Here is a 14,110-nt window from a genome sequence, read left to right as displayed (position 1 = left end):
AGGTGTTGGGTGCCATCACCTAGAATTAAGTCATGATAATGCTCTATATATTTTTTATTATTAATAATTAAACTAAATAATGCCTTCAGCAGAAAATGAAAAGTATTATATTATGACAATGTTTAAGATAATATTCCTATTTTGTAAAAAATAACATTCATACATTAGAGTGCTTAGTTTTGTATCTAAATTAGTCTATGTAAATGGAGTCAGATAGCAAGCAAGAAAATGTTCAATGTCCTGTCCTAACAGTTAAAAGATTAGGATCTTTTAAGGCGGGGAGAATGGTGAATTTTGTAGAAGACTCTTTTCTGTGTAAATAGAGTCAGGTAGATTTCTTTGTAAGCATGTCGTCTAAGAATCTATGTCTAAAAATAATCAACTGTCGGCCATAAATAATGGAACAAATGTCGTACCCAAAACAGTAAAGATAGCGAAGGGTCGATAATAAAATATGTATTTTCCATTATCGGCGCAACGTGTGTGTGCACGGCGTCATAATGTATTTCTAGATGCAGCGTGCATTTCTAAAGTGCGTCCAAACGGAATGTATGTGTGTTATTATTAGATTTGTAAGATTTAGGTTTAAATATTTTGTAGGAAATAAAGAGTCTCTCTAAAGCAACGAAACGAACAACATCGCTAACGCGGGTGTTTTCATTCTCTTAGGTTATTTTTCCTTTAGTTTCTTGGGTGCATTTGTAATGAGACTAGGAGTCGTCTCATCATTGCCTCTTCTTGTTTTTGGTTGCAAGATTACTTCTTCCATTTTCTTTCATTTTTATTTTCTCAAGCAAACGTTAACAACAAAACAAACATAAAAAGATTTAATAAAAACATTTAATTAATGAAATAGTGAAAATTTAACTATTAATATTAATTTAATTATTAATGTTAATTATTTTATGTTGTTTTTTTTTTTGGTTTATTTATGTCTTTTTTTTTGTTTTTATTGGTGTGAGAAACACAACAAACGCGAATGGTAAAATAAAGAGGACACGCAAAAATCTTAAATTTCACGTTAACTTGTGTGGACACTAACGAAACTTGAAAAGAAACTTTACCGAAATTGGTTTCAAGAAACCTTGCTAGTCTGACCATCGACTTATGAGTTTCAAATATTATTTGTAACGTATTTTAAGAAATAGCTAATGTAAATATGATTTAAGTTCTAATTGTCAAATATCTCGTCTTTTCGTTAAAATGTAGGCTTAACCGGTACTCTTTCTCCTTTTAATACTTCACTTCTCTTGCACTAACCGAATGGTAAGCGTCGCTTCTCGTCTCTGAATTTTTACAATTATAAAATAAATTGAATTACGCTTTATAACGTTTATGAAAATATAACTAATTCCTGTGTTTTATTTCTCCTCTCATTTCACCGCAAATTATTCCTCATTGGCTTTGAGGAATAATTTATATAAAAAATTACAGTCCACAACTCTTTGCTCGTTGATGTTCCTGTTGGATATCTTATTGGTTCGTCTCTTACCTCTAGCAAAACCTACCAACAAGACGTCAACTTTGTTCAGTCATCACGAAAAGTAAACATCCAGAAAAAACAATTAAATCGTTCAACATATTTTTAATATCAAAAGCAATACAAGGTATCTCTTCTGAGCAACCTCTAAAAACAATATTCACTAGAGATGGAAATCTCTCATTCCTGACAAAAAACGAATTTCAAGCATATCGTTTCATAAAAACTAAAAATCTTGCTGGAATTTGCCCCGTCGAATGCTACTATCACCCAACTTTAAACATCGTAAAAGACTTTATTCGCTGTTACTTACTCACTGATTTTTCTGCAGAGGAAATAATAAATGGTATGAAAACACAAGGAGTAGTGTTCCTTTAAAGAAGCTGCAATTAATGCACCAAAACTCACTCCGTCTGACATACCCATTGAAAATCTCTCGCGTGCTATGGAAGAGCGTAAGAAGAGAATAAACATAACCAACTATACCCAAACTGTTAAAAACACCAACAATGATGATGTTCTCACAACACCTACCACATCAACTCAGCACCAGAAAAACACAACAACTCAACAAGTTTTAACAGAAACAGCAAACACAACAGCTCAAAAAGCAATTACAGAAACGAACTCAAATAAAACTCAACACACACCCATCACAACAACAAACACTACTACCGTAGAAAAACAAAATACAAAAAGAGAAACACTGAATAAAGAAAAATTACTCAACAAATTTAACTCAAAAATAGAAAACTTAAAAAAACCAACAACACTGAAACGCCAGTTTCAGCAAATACATCTAAAAAACCCCCCACAACCGAAAATAAGATAAATGTTTTATGTTTTTTAAATAATGTTTTATCATAAACATTTGCTTTGATCCATAGCCTGCAAGGATCTACTATTTTTGAATTTTTGACAATTTATTTATAAATTTGTCGGGAGTTCAAAAATAGTGGATTCTTGCAGGCTCCGGAGCAGAGCAAAATTTTTCTTTTATCCTTATCTATGATGGATTTCAAAATAATCCAATGGAACATAAAATGCTTAATAAACAATTACGTCGATCTACAATTATTAATTCAGGATCATGGTCTCAATTTATTTCATTGCAAGAAACTCATATTCCATTCCAATCTCATCTAATTGCACCAAACTCGTATCATTCTTATTCAGCCAACCACCCATCAAACACAACCGCAATGAATGGCTTGGCTGTTTTCATCAAAAATCACATTCCACACAAAAGAATTTATAACTCCTCAAAACTTTGGAATATCGTGGTAGAGATAACATATAAAAATAACAATAATATCTGTTTATATTCATCCCAATGAAATGTTTACAGTTGGTGATATTGTAGCCCTTTTTGAAAATATCAAAACACCAGTGCTATTAGTCGGAGACGTAAATTGTTGGAATATTTTGTGGGGTTCCATCAACGCTAAAGGCATTGGAAAATGCGCTAAATTTTAAAGATTTGTCTGTTCTGAACGATGGACATCCTACCCATCTTTCCACTCTAAAAACACTAACAAACATTGATATAGCGTGCTGCTCTACAGCTTTTTACCCATTACATCATGTATGACTATAGACAACCTATATAGCAGTGACCACTTCCCAATCTTAACAACCATCCACACAAATCAAACCTGCTCGTCCACAAGAAGAACTCCAAGGTATAACTTCAAATATGCGAAATGGTCGCTATATAGTTCAACTATGGACACGGATTCAAGCAGCAAATCTTTTGATTGCAACCCGAACAAAATTAACGCCACGATCACCAAGGCAATAAAATCGGCAGCAAACAAAAGCATACCCTTAAAAAAGCCTACAATAGACACTGCGTCCCTTGGTGGAACAAAATCTTACACACTCACCGCCAAAACAAAATTAAAGCTTTTCGTGTATTTCGTAGGAGACCATCTAACAGCATCTTTATAATCTAAAAGAAAGCAAAGGCCAAGTTTAGATATGAATGCAAACAAGCAAAAATGATTTGCTTCATAAAATTTACAAATACGATTTGTAGAGACTCTCCATTGTCATATATATGGAACAAAATTAATAGAATGTCCAACCGTAACACGTCTCACACATTCACAGCTATAAAGACAAATGATGTAATTTTGACAAACCCTACAGACATCGAAAATGTCTTTGGTTTACGATGGTCATCCGAATCTTCGGATATAAACTTTTCAACAGTTTTTCGCAGAGCAAAATTTAACATGCCTCACCAATTTTCTAATCCAGCCACCAACAAATGTGCCTCATTTATGGAAAATCCTATACAACTTTCAGAATTATCCTTAACTTTAAAAAAGGTCAAAGGCAACACACTTGGCCATGATCGCATTTCATACGCATTGCTACAAAACTTATCCAATAATAGCAAGGAAAAGCTTCTTTGCTTATACAACCTCATCTTCGATTCCGGAGTAATTCCTTTCTCATGGAAGTCGGCAATAGTTGTAGCTATTCCGAAACCAAACAAAAGCAAAACCGATTTTCATTAAAATCTTGGGGTTGTGGCCATAAGTTATTAAACTACATCCAATCGTTTTTAACTGGACGGACATTTCGTGCAAAAATTAACAACTATCTCTCCAAAAGTTTTAATTTACAAAATGGGATACCTCAAGGATCACCGCTATCAGTAACACTCTTCCAAATAGCGTTCAACCAAATCAGCACGATAATTAGTAAATATAACAAAATTTATCACTGTCTCTACGCGGATGACCTATACATCTTAAGTCAACGAAAATATAGCAATGACACAAATGCAACTTTTAAACAAATTATATCCGATATTCTGAAGTGGTGCGAATCCTCTGGTGCAAAAATATCTTCTACCAAATCTTCAATACTCCATATCTGCCGCAAGCATAAATGTCAACAAAATGACTTTGCCGTCGACAATATAACATTTCCTTACGTAAATAAACTTAAAATATTGGGAGTAACATTCGAAAAAAATTACCGATGGACAAGTCACGTTTTAATACTTAAGGAAGAACTAATTTCTAGAGCCAATATCATAATATACTTATCCAGCAGGAGTTTTGTCCATATTAATACGCTAATCTGCTTAGTATCTACCCTAGTCTTAAGCAAAATCGACTATGGTTTTTACCTGTACGGCAATAGTCCTAATTGCACCTTAAGATACATTAAGTCCATCTACCACTCATGCATAAGATCCAGCTTATATGCGTATAGAACAACTCCTTTAAAAATACTATTTATCGAATCTGGGTTGCCTTCTTTAGAGGAAAGATTTATCGTATGCAGAAACAGATTACTACCAAAAATCTTATCTATAAATACTTTAATAATAAGTGAAGATGTTTCCAAAATACTCGCATCAAAAAGAATACCCAAAGTAGCTTGTGTTATATATGACTGCATACACAACAACATCTTGAATTTTAAGGGCAAAATAACAACCTATGCCCCAAAATACCCTGCATGGCTCTTATCTGAGAAATCCTGTGATGTTTCGTTATGCTGCTATAAAAAAGAAAACACACCCAATAACGTCTTCATTTCACTTTTTAATCAAATACAACAATGATTTATACCGACGCATCAAAAGATGATTACACGACCGCTTACGCTGTCGTTAAAAATGATGGAAATGTACTCGCTTCTAAAGCTTTGACAAAGGCTGGTATCTTGGAAGCTATATACATAGCAAAACAAAATAGAGGGAAAACATTGATTTTGACTGATAGTTTATCTGTAAACAAGTACACATCAAATTCAAAATGGGCTGGAATCAATAAAATAAGAGACCTTCTTATATCAAACGCAAATAAAATTAAACGTATATGGATCCCCGGGTTGGGTTCTTTGACACTATAACCACAGTGACACAGCAACAAAAACAATCATCATGCCAGGCTGAGATGGAAAAAGAATATATTTGTTTGCTCGAAGCCCGAAAAGAAAACGTCTTGGATACAACAAAAGTGACATGCACCGTAACAACATAATACGCCCGTAGGAAGAGTATACTTACTTTTATCGACCGATGGTATGTCGAATTACTCCCGCCCTCTGGAATGAAAGTTCCACCATAGCAACACTGGATTCTTTATGTTGCCCCAATACCTACCTCTCCTCCTTATTGTTCCCTTCCTATCCCCTTAACCTCCACTTATCCCTCTATCACAACCATATTCTATAATTTCATTTTCATACCTTACGGTCTATAAAATATTTATTCACATTATGACGAAAAAATTATGTAAAGAACATTAGAACGGCAATGAAGTATTTTGATAAGCCTCTCTTCTTGTTTTCAGGTCTTCCAAAGCGCCTAGGTGATGTGTGGTGTTACTGCTTAATCTCCGTCCGTCCGTCTGAGTCAACTTGTTTTGTAAAGGTAAATACATGTGTAGGTATAAGTCAGTAAGTTTTAAATCTAAAATAAAAGTTTCATTTCTCTTTTCTTTTTTACAGGGAATCCTTGAACCCGAGGGACGACATATGCGCTGTATAGGACATTTTCTCCTTAGCAAGATTAACCCCTACCTGCCTAACCTGAGCTCAAGCTATTTGGGATGGGTAATTAATCAGCAATTATGAGAGCTGATTGCGTTCTATAAGTAAGTATTTTGCTATGTCTACCCTTATTAAATTAGATTTTTAATGATATATCTTTTATTTTCAGATTTTGTCCGTCCGTCTGTCAATATAGTAAAGTTATGGTCAAGAAGCAGGAATACCTGGATAGCTGGCGTTCAAGAGATGGGTATCCAACGATGGGCAGAGGAGATGAGCCGACGTTGCCGTTTCAATTTTGGTTTGTTTGTGTGACTTCAGTTTTTTGTGGATTTTTAATGATTTATCTATTTAAACTTTTTTCTTTTCTTTCTTTTTTTCTTGGTTTAACTCTTTTGTAATTTTTGTAATTTCTTTTTTTATTGTTATTAAGTTTTTGTTTAGTTCATATATTTTGAGTGATTGTATTTCTTTTTCATTTCAATTCCTTTTTTTTGTTTTTCTTAGTTCATAGATTCTAATCAGTTCATATAATGTCTTTTCATTTCAGGATTCATTTTCATTTCAGATTTAATTTTAGTTCAATATTTCGATTAATGTCTTAAAAGAGGTATTTATTTGTCTTTTGTAAGTTGATTTCAATTATTCAATAAATTTTTAAATTATATTACTTTAACAACAAATGTCACAGTCTATTATTTTCTTGTATCAGCACAGTAGAAGTATCGCAGGTTAAGTTTAGGCTCCGTTTTAATGCCGATGAAATCTTCTCAGGCTTACCTCCGTCTGCTTTGAATTTCAAAGAAAAAAAGGACAGATTTTTGCATGTTCACTCGCAATGAAACGTAGGTGTCGGTCATTACATACCATCCGTGCCTGTTAACATAATTTTGTTAGATATAAAGTAAACAAAACAAACAACAAGAAACTGTCAACTTATACCGTGATCAGCTGTCACACTTCAGCTAATAGGCAATAGGTGGCACTGGTAATGATATTTAAACGCACAGGACAAACCCAACCATCCTTTGAACATCCTTGTTAAAGGATGGGAAGGAAAAAGGTGCGGTAATCGTTAATTGAAATACTACTTTTGGGACTGTAGGAACGCTTTTGATTTTGGTGCTATTTCTGGGTGTTACGATTTTATGAAGCACCCTGTGTTTAATTTCTCCTCTCATTTCACCGCAAATTATTCCTCATTGGCTTTGAGAAATAATTTATATAAAAAATTACAGTCCACAACTCTTTGCTCGTTGATGTTCCTGTTGGATATCTTATTGGTTCGTCTCTTACCTCTAGCAAAACCTACCAACAAGACGTCAACTTTGTTCAGTCATCACGAAAAGTAAACATCCAGAAAAAACAATTAAATCGTTCAACATATTTTTAATATCAAAAGCAATACAAGGTATCTCTTCTGAGCAACCTCTAAAAACAATATTCACTAGAGATGGAAATCTCTCATTCCTGACAAAAAACGAATTTCAAGCATATCGTTTCATAAAAACTAAAAATCTTGCTGGAATTTGCCCCGTCGAATGCTACTATCACCCAACTTTAAACATCGTAAAAGACTTTATTCGCTGTTACTTACTCACTGATTTTTCTGCAGAGGAAATAATAAATGGTATGAAAACACAAGGAGTAGTGTTCCTTTAAAGAAGCTGCAATTAATGCACCAAAACTCACTCCGTCTGACATACCCATTGAAAATCTCTCGCGTGCTATGGAAGAGCGTAAGAAGAGAATAAACATAACCAACTATACCCAAACTGTTAAAAACACCAACAATGATGATGCTCTCACAACACCTACCACATCAACTCAGCACCAGAAAAACACAACAACTCAACAAGTTTTAACAGAAACAGCAAACACAACAACTCAAAAAGCATTTACAGAAACGAACTCAAATAAAACTCAACACACACCCTTCACAACAACAAACACTACTACCGTAGAAAAACAAAATACAAAAAGAGAAACACTGAATAATGAAAAATTACTCAACAAATTTAACTCAAAAATAGAAAACTTAAAAAAACCAACAACACTGAAACGCCAGTTTCAGCAAATACATCTAAAAAACCCCCCACAACCGAAAATAAGATAAATGCACCAGCGAAAGTTACAGCAAGAAGAAATGCTGTAAACGAACTTGAAGATACGGAAATGTCAGAATAATGTTTTATCATAAACATTTGCTTTGATCCATAGCCTGCAAGGATCTACTATTTTTGAATTTTTGACAATTTATTTATAAATTTGTCGGGAGTTCAAAAATAGTGGATTCTTGCAGGCTCCGGAGCAGAGCAAAATTTTTCTTTTATCCTTATCTATGATGGATTTCAAAATAATCCAATGGAACATAAAATGCTTAATAAACAATTACGTCGATCTACAATTATTAATTCAGGATCATGGTCTCAATTTATTTCATTGCAAGAAACTCATATTCCATTCCAATCTCATCTAATTGCACCAAACTCGTATCATTCTTATTCAGCCAACCACCCATCAAACACAACCGCAATGAATGGCTTGGCTGTTTTCATCAAAAATCACATTCCACACAAAAGAATTTATAACTCCTCAAAACTTTGGAATATCGTGGTAGAGATAACATATAAAAATAACAATAATATCTGTTTATATTCATCCCAATGAAATGTTTACAGTTGGTGATATTGTAGCCCTTTTTGAAAATATCAAAACACCAGTGCTATTAGTCGGAGACGTAAATTGTTGGAATATTTTGCGGGGTTCCATCAACGCTAAAGGCATTGGAAAATGCGCTAAATTTTAAAGATTTGTCTGTTCTGAACGATGGACATCCTACCCATCTTTCCACTCTAAAAACACTAACAAACATTGATATAGCGTGCTGCTCTACAGCTTTTTACCCATTACATCATGTATGACTATAGACAACCTATATAGCAGTGACCACTTCCCAATCTTAACAACCATCCACACAAATCAAACCTGCTCGTCCACAAGAAGAACTCCAAGGTATAACTTCAAATATGCGAAATGGTCGCTATATAGTTCAACTATGGACACGGATTCAAGCAGCAAATCTTTTGATTGCAACCCGAACAAAATTAACGCCACGATCACCAAGGCAATAAAATCGGCAGCAAACAAAAGCATACCCTTAAAAAAGCCTACAATAGACACTGCGTCCCTTGGTGGAACAAAATCTTACACACTCACCGCCAAAACAAAATTAAAGCTTTTCGTGTATTTCGTAGGAGACCATCTAACAGCAACTTTATAATCTAAAAGAAAGCAAAGGCCAAGTTTAGATATGAATGCAAACAAGCAAAAATGATTTGCTTCATAAAATTTACAAATACGATTTGTAGAGACTCTCCATTGTCATATATATGGAACAAAATTAATAGAATGTCCAACCGTAACACGTCTCACACATTCACAGCTATAAAGACAAATGATGTAATTTTGACAAACCCTACAGACATCGAAAATGTCTTTGGTTTACGATGGTCATCCGAATCTTCGGATATAAACTTTTCAACAGTTTTTCGCAGAGCAAAATTTAACATGCCTCACCAATTTTCTAATCCAGCCACCAACAAATGTGCCTCATTTATGGAAAATCCTATACAACTTTCAGAATTATCCTCAACTTTAAAAAAGGTCAAAGGCAACACACTTGGCCATGATCGCATTTCATACGCATTGCTACAAATTGCTGGAACTTGTCCCGTCGAATGCTACTATCACCCAACTTTAAACATCGTAAAAGACTTTATTCGCTGTTACTTACTCACTGATTTTTCTGCAGAGGAAATAATAAATGGTATGAAAACACAAGGAGTAGTGTTCCTTTAAAGAAGCTGCAATTAATGCACCAAAACTCACTCCGTCTGACATACCCATTGAAAATCTCTCGCGTGCTATGGAAGAGCGTAAGAAGAGAATAAACATAACCAACTATACCCAAACTGTTAAAAACACCAACAATGATGATGTTCTCACAACACCTACCACATCAACTCAGCACCAGAAAAACACAACAACTCAACAAGTTTTAACAGAAACAGCAAACACAACAACTCAAAAAGCATTTACAGAAACGAACTCAAATAAAACTCAACACACACCCTTCACAACAACAAACACTACTACCGTAGAAAAACAAAATACAAAAAGAGAAACACTGAATAAAGAAAAATTACTCAACAAATTTAACTCAAAAATAGAAAACTTAAAAAAAGCAACAACACTGAAACGCCAGTTTCAGCAAATACATCTAAAAAACCCCCCACAACCGAAAATAAGATAAATGCACCAGCGAAAGTTACAGCAAGAAGAAATGCTGTAAACGAACTTGAAGATACGGAAATGTCAGAATAATGTTTTATCATAAACATTTGCTTTGATCCATAGCCTGCAAGGATCTACTATTTTTGAATTTTTGACAATTTATTTATAAATTTGTCGGGAGTTCAAAAATAGTGGATTCTTGCAGGCTCCGGAGCAGAGCAAAATTTTTCTTTTATCCTTATCTATGATGGATTTCAAAATAATCCAATGGAACATAAAATGCTTAATAAACAATTACGTCGATCTACAATTATTAATTCAGGATCATGGTCTCAATTTATTTCATTGCAAGAAACTCATATTCCATTCCAATCTCATCTAATTGCACCAAACTCGTATCATTCTTATTCAGCCAACCACCCATCAAACACAACCGCAATGAATGGCTTTCCTGTTTTCATCAAAAATCACATTCCACACAAAAGAATTTATAACTCCTCAAAACTTTGGAATATCGTGGTAGAGATAACATATAAAAATAACAATAATATCTGTTTATATTCATCCCAATTGAAATGTTTACAGTTGGTGATATTGTAGCCCTTTTTGAAAATATCAAAACACCAGTGCTATTAGTCGGAGACGTAAATTGTTGGAATATTTTGTGGGGTTCCATCAACGCTAAAGGCATTGGAAAATGCGCTAAATTTTAAAGATTTGTCTGTTCTGAACGATGGACATCCTACCCATCTTTCCACTCTAAAAACACTAACAAACATTGATATAGCGTGCTGCTCTACAGCTTTTTACCCATTACATCATGTATGACTATAGACAACCTATATAGCAGTGACCACTTCCCAATCTTAACCACCATCCACACAAATCAAACCTGCTCGTCCACAAGAAGAACTCCAAGGTATAACTTCAAATATGCGAAATGGTCGCTATATAGTTCAACTATGGACACGGATTCAAGCAGCAAATCTTTTGATTGCAACCCGAACAAAATTAACGCCACGATCACCAAGGCAATAAAATCGGCAGCAAACAAAAGCATACCCTTAAAAAAGCCTACAATAGACACTGCGTCCCTTGGTGGAACAAAATCTTACACACTCACCGCCAAAACAAAATTAAAGCTTTTCGTGTATTTCGTAGGAGACCATCTAACAGCAACTTTATAATCTAAAAGAAAGCAAAGGCCAAGTTTAGATATGAATGCAAACAAGCAAAAATGATTTGCTTCATAAAATTTACAAATACGATTTGTAGAGACTCTCCATTGTCATATATATGGAACAAAATTAATAGAATGTCCAACCGTAACACGTCTCACACATTCACAGCTATAAAGACAAATGATGTAATTTTGACAAACCCTACAGACATCGAAAATGTCTTTGGTTTACGATGGTCATCCGAATCTTCGGATATAAACTTTTCAACAGTTTTTCGCAGAGCAAAATTTAACATGCCTCACCAATTTTCTAATCCAGCCACCAACAAATGTGCCTCATTTATGGAAAATCCTATACAACTTTCAGAATTATCCTCAACTTTAAAAAAGCTCAAAGGCAACACACTTGGCCATGATCGCATTTCATACGCATTGCTACAAAACTTATCCAATAATAGCAAGGAAAAGCTTCTTTGCTTATACAACCTCATCTTCGATTCCGGAGTAATTCCTTTCTCATGGAAGTCGGCAATAGTTGTAGCTATTCCGAAACCAAACAAAAGCAAAACCGATTTTCATTAAAATCTTGGGGTTGTGGCCATAAGTTATTAAACTACATCCAATCGTTTTTAACTGGACGGACATTTCGTGCAAAAATTAACAACTATCTCTCCAAAAGTTTTAATTTACAAAATGGGATACCTCAAGGATCACCGCTATCAGTAACACTCTTCCAAATAGCCTTCAACCAAATCAGCACGATAATTAGTAAATATAACAAAATTTATCACTGTCTCTACGCGGATGACCTATACATCTTAAGTCAACGAAAAGATAGCAATGACACAAATGCAACTTTTAAACAAATTATATCCGATATTCTGAAGTGGTGCGAATCCTCTGGTGCAAAAATATCTTCTACCAAATCTTCAATACTCCATATCTGCCGCAAGCATAAATGTCAACAAAATGACTTTTCCGTCGACAATATAACATTTCCTTACGTAAATAAACTTAAAATATTGGGAGTAACATTCGAAAAAAATTACCGATGGACAAGTCACGTTTTAATACTTAAGGAAGAACTAATTTCTAGAGCCAATATCATAATATACTTATCCAGCAGGAGTTTTGTCCATATTAATACGCTAATCTGCTTAGTATCTACCCTAGTCTTAAGCAAAATCGACTATGGTTTTTACCTGTACGGCAATAGTCCTAATTGCACCTTAAGATACATTAAGTCCATCTACCACTCATGCATAAGATCCAGCTTATATGCGTATAGAACAACTCCTTTAAAAATACTATTTATCGAATCTGGGTTGCCTTCTTTAGAGGAAAGATTTATCGTATGCAGAAACAGATTACTACCAAAAATCTTATCTATAAATACTTTAATAATAAGTGAAGATGTTTCCAAAATACTCGCATCAAAAAGAATACCCAAAGTAGCTTGTGTTATATATGACTGCATACACAACAACATCTTGAATTTTAAGGGCAAAATAACAACCTATGCCCCAAAATACCCTGCATGGCTCTTATCTGAGAAATCCTGTGATGTTTCGTTATGCTGCTATAAAAAAGAAAACACACCCAATAACGTCTTCATTTCACTTTTTAATCAAATACAACAATGATTTATACCGACGCATCAAAAGATGATTACACGACCGCTTACGCTGTCGTTAAAAATGATGGAAATGTACTCGCTTCTAAAGCTTTGACAAAGGCTGGTATCTTGGAAGCTATATACATAGCAAAACAAAATAGAGGGAAAACATTGATTTTGACTGATAGTTTATCTGCTAACAAGTACACATCAAATTCAAAATGGGCTGGAATCAATAAAATAAGAGACCTTCTTATATCAAACGCAAATAAAATTAAACGTATATGGATCCCCGGGTTGGGTTCTTTGACACTATAACCACAGTGACACAGCAACAAAAACAATCATCATGCCAGGCTGAGATGGAAAAAGAATATATTTGTTTGCTCGAAGCCCGAAAAGAAAACGTCTTGGATACAACAAAAGTGACATGCACCGTAACAACATAATACGCCCGTAGGAAGAGTATACTTACTTTTATCGACCGATGGTATGTCGAATTACTCCCGCCCTCTGGAATGAAAGTTCCACCATAGCAACATTGGATTCTTTATGTTGCCCCAATACCTACCTCTCCTCCTTATTGTTCCCTTCCTATCCCCTTAACCTCCACTTATCCCTCTATCACAACCATATTCTATAATTTCATTTTCATACCTTACGGTCTATAAAATATTTATTCACATTATGACGAAAAAATTATGTAAAGAACATTAGAACTGCAATGAAGTATTTTGATAAGCCTCTCTTCTTGTTTTCAGGTCTTCCAAAGCGCCTAGGTGATGTGTGGTGTTACTGCTTAATCTCCGTCCGTCCGTCTGAGTCAACTTGTTTTGTAAAGGTAAATACATGTGTAGGTATAAGTCAGTAAGTTTTAAATCTAAAATAAAAGTTTCATTTCTCTTTTCTTTTTTACAGGGAATCCTTGAACCCGAGGGACGACATATGCGCTGTATAGGACATTTTCTCCTTAGCAAGATTAACCCCTACCTGCCTAACCTGAGCTCAAGCTATTTGGGGA

General features: G+C 34.5%; 1 long non-coding RNA gene across 1 annotated transcript; it reads left to right on the top strand.

Annotated features, from left to right (window-relative positions):
- Positions 1-5,739: 5,739 nt before the first annotated feature.
- On the top strand, positions 5,740-13,934 carry LOC141399869 (uncharacterized). Its single transcript, XR_012412009.1, has 3 exons — positions 5,740-6,299; positions 6,549-6,608; positions 13,851-13,934. It is a non-coding gene; the product is annotated as an uncharacterized lncRNA (long non-coding RNA).
- Positions 13,935-14,110: the final 176 nt, after the last annotated feature.

Source organism: Musca autumnalis, unplaced genomic scaffold (assembly GCF_047663935.1).
Source record: "Musca autumnalis isolate F117 unplaced genomic scaffold, ASM4766393v1 scaffold_3, whole genome shotgun sequence".
Classification (NCBI taxonomy): domain Eukaryota; kingdom Metazoa; phylum Arthropoda; class Insecta; order Diptera; family Muscidae; genus Musca; species Musca autumnalis.
This window is presented reverse-complemented; position numbering and strand designations above follow the sequence as displayed.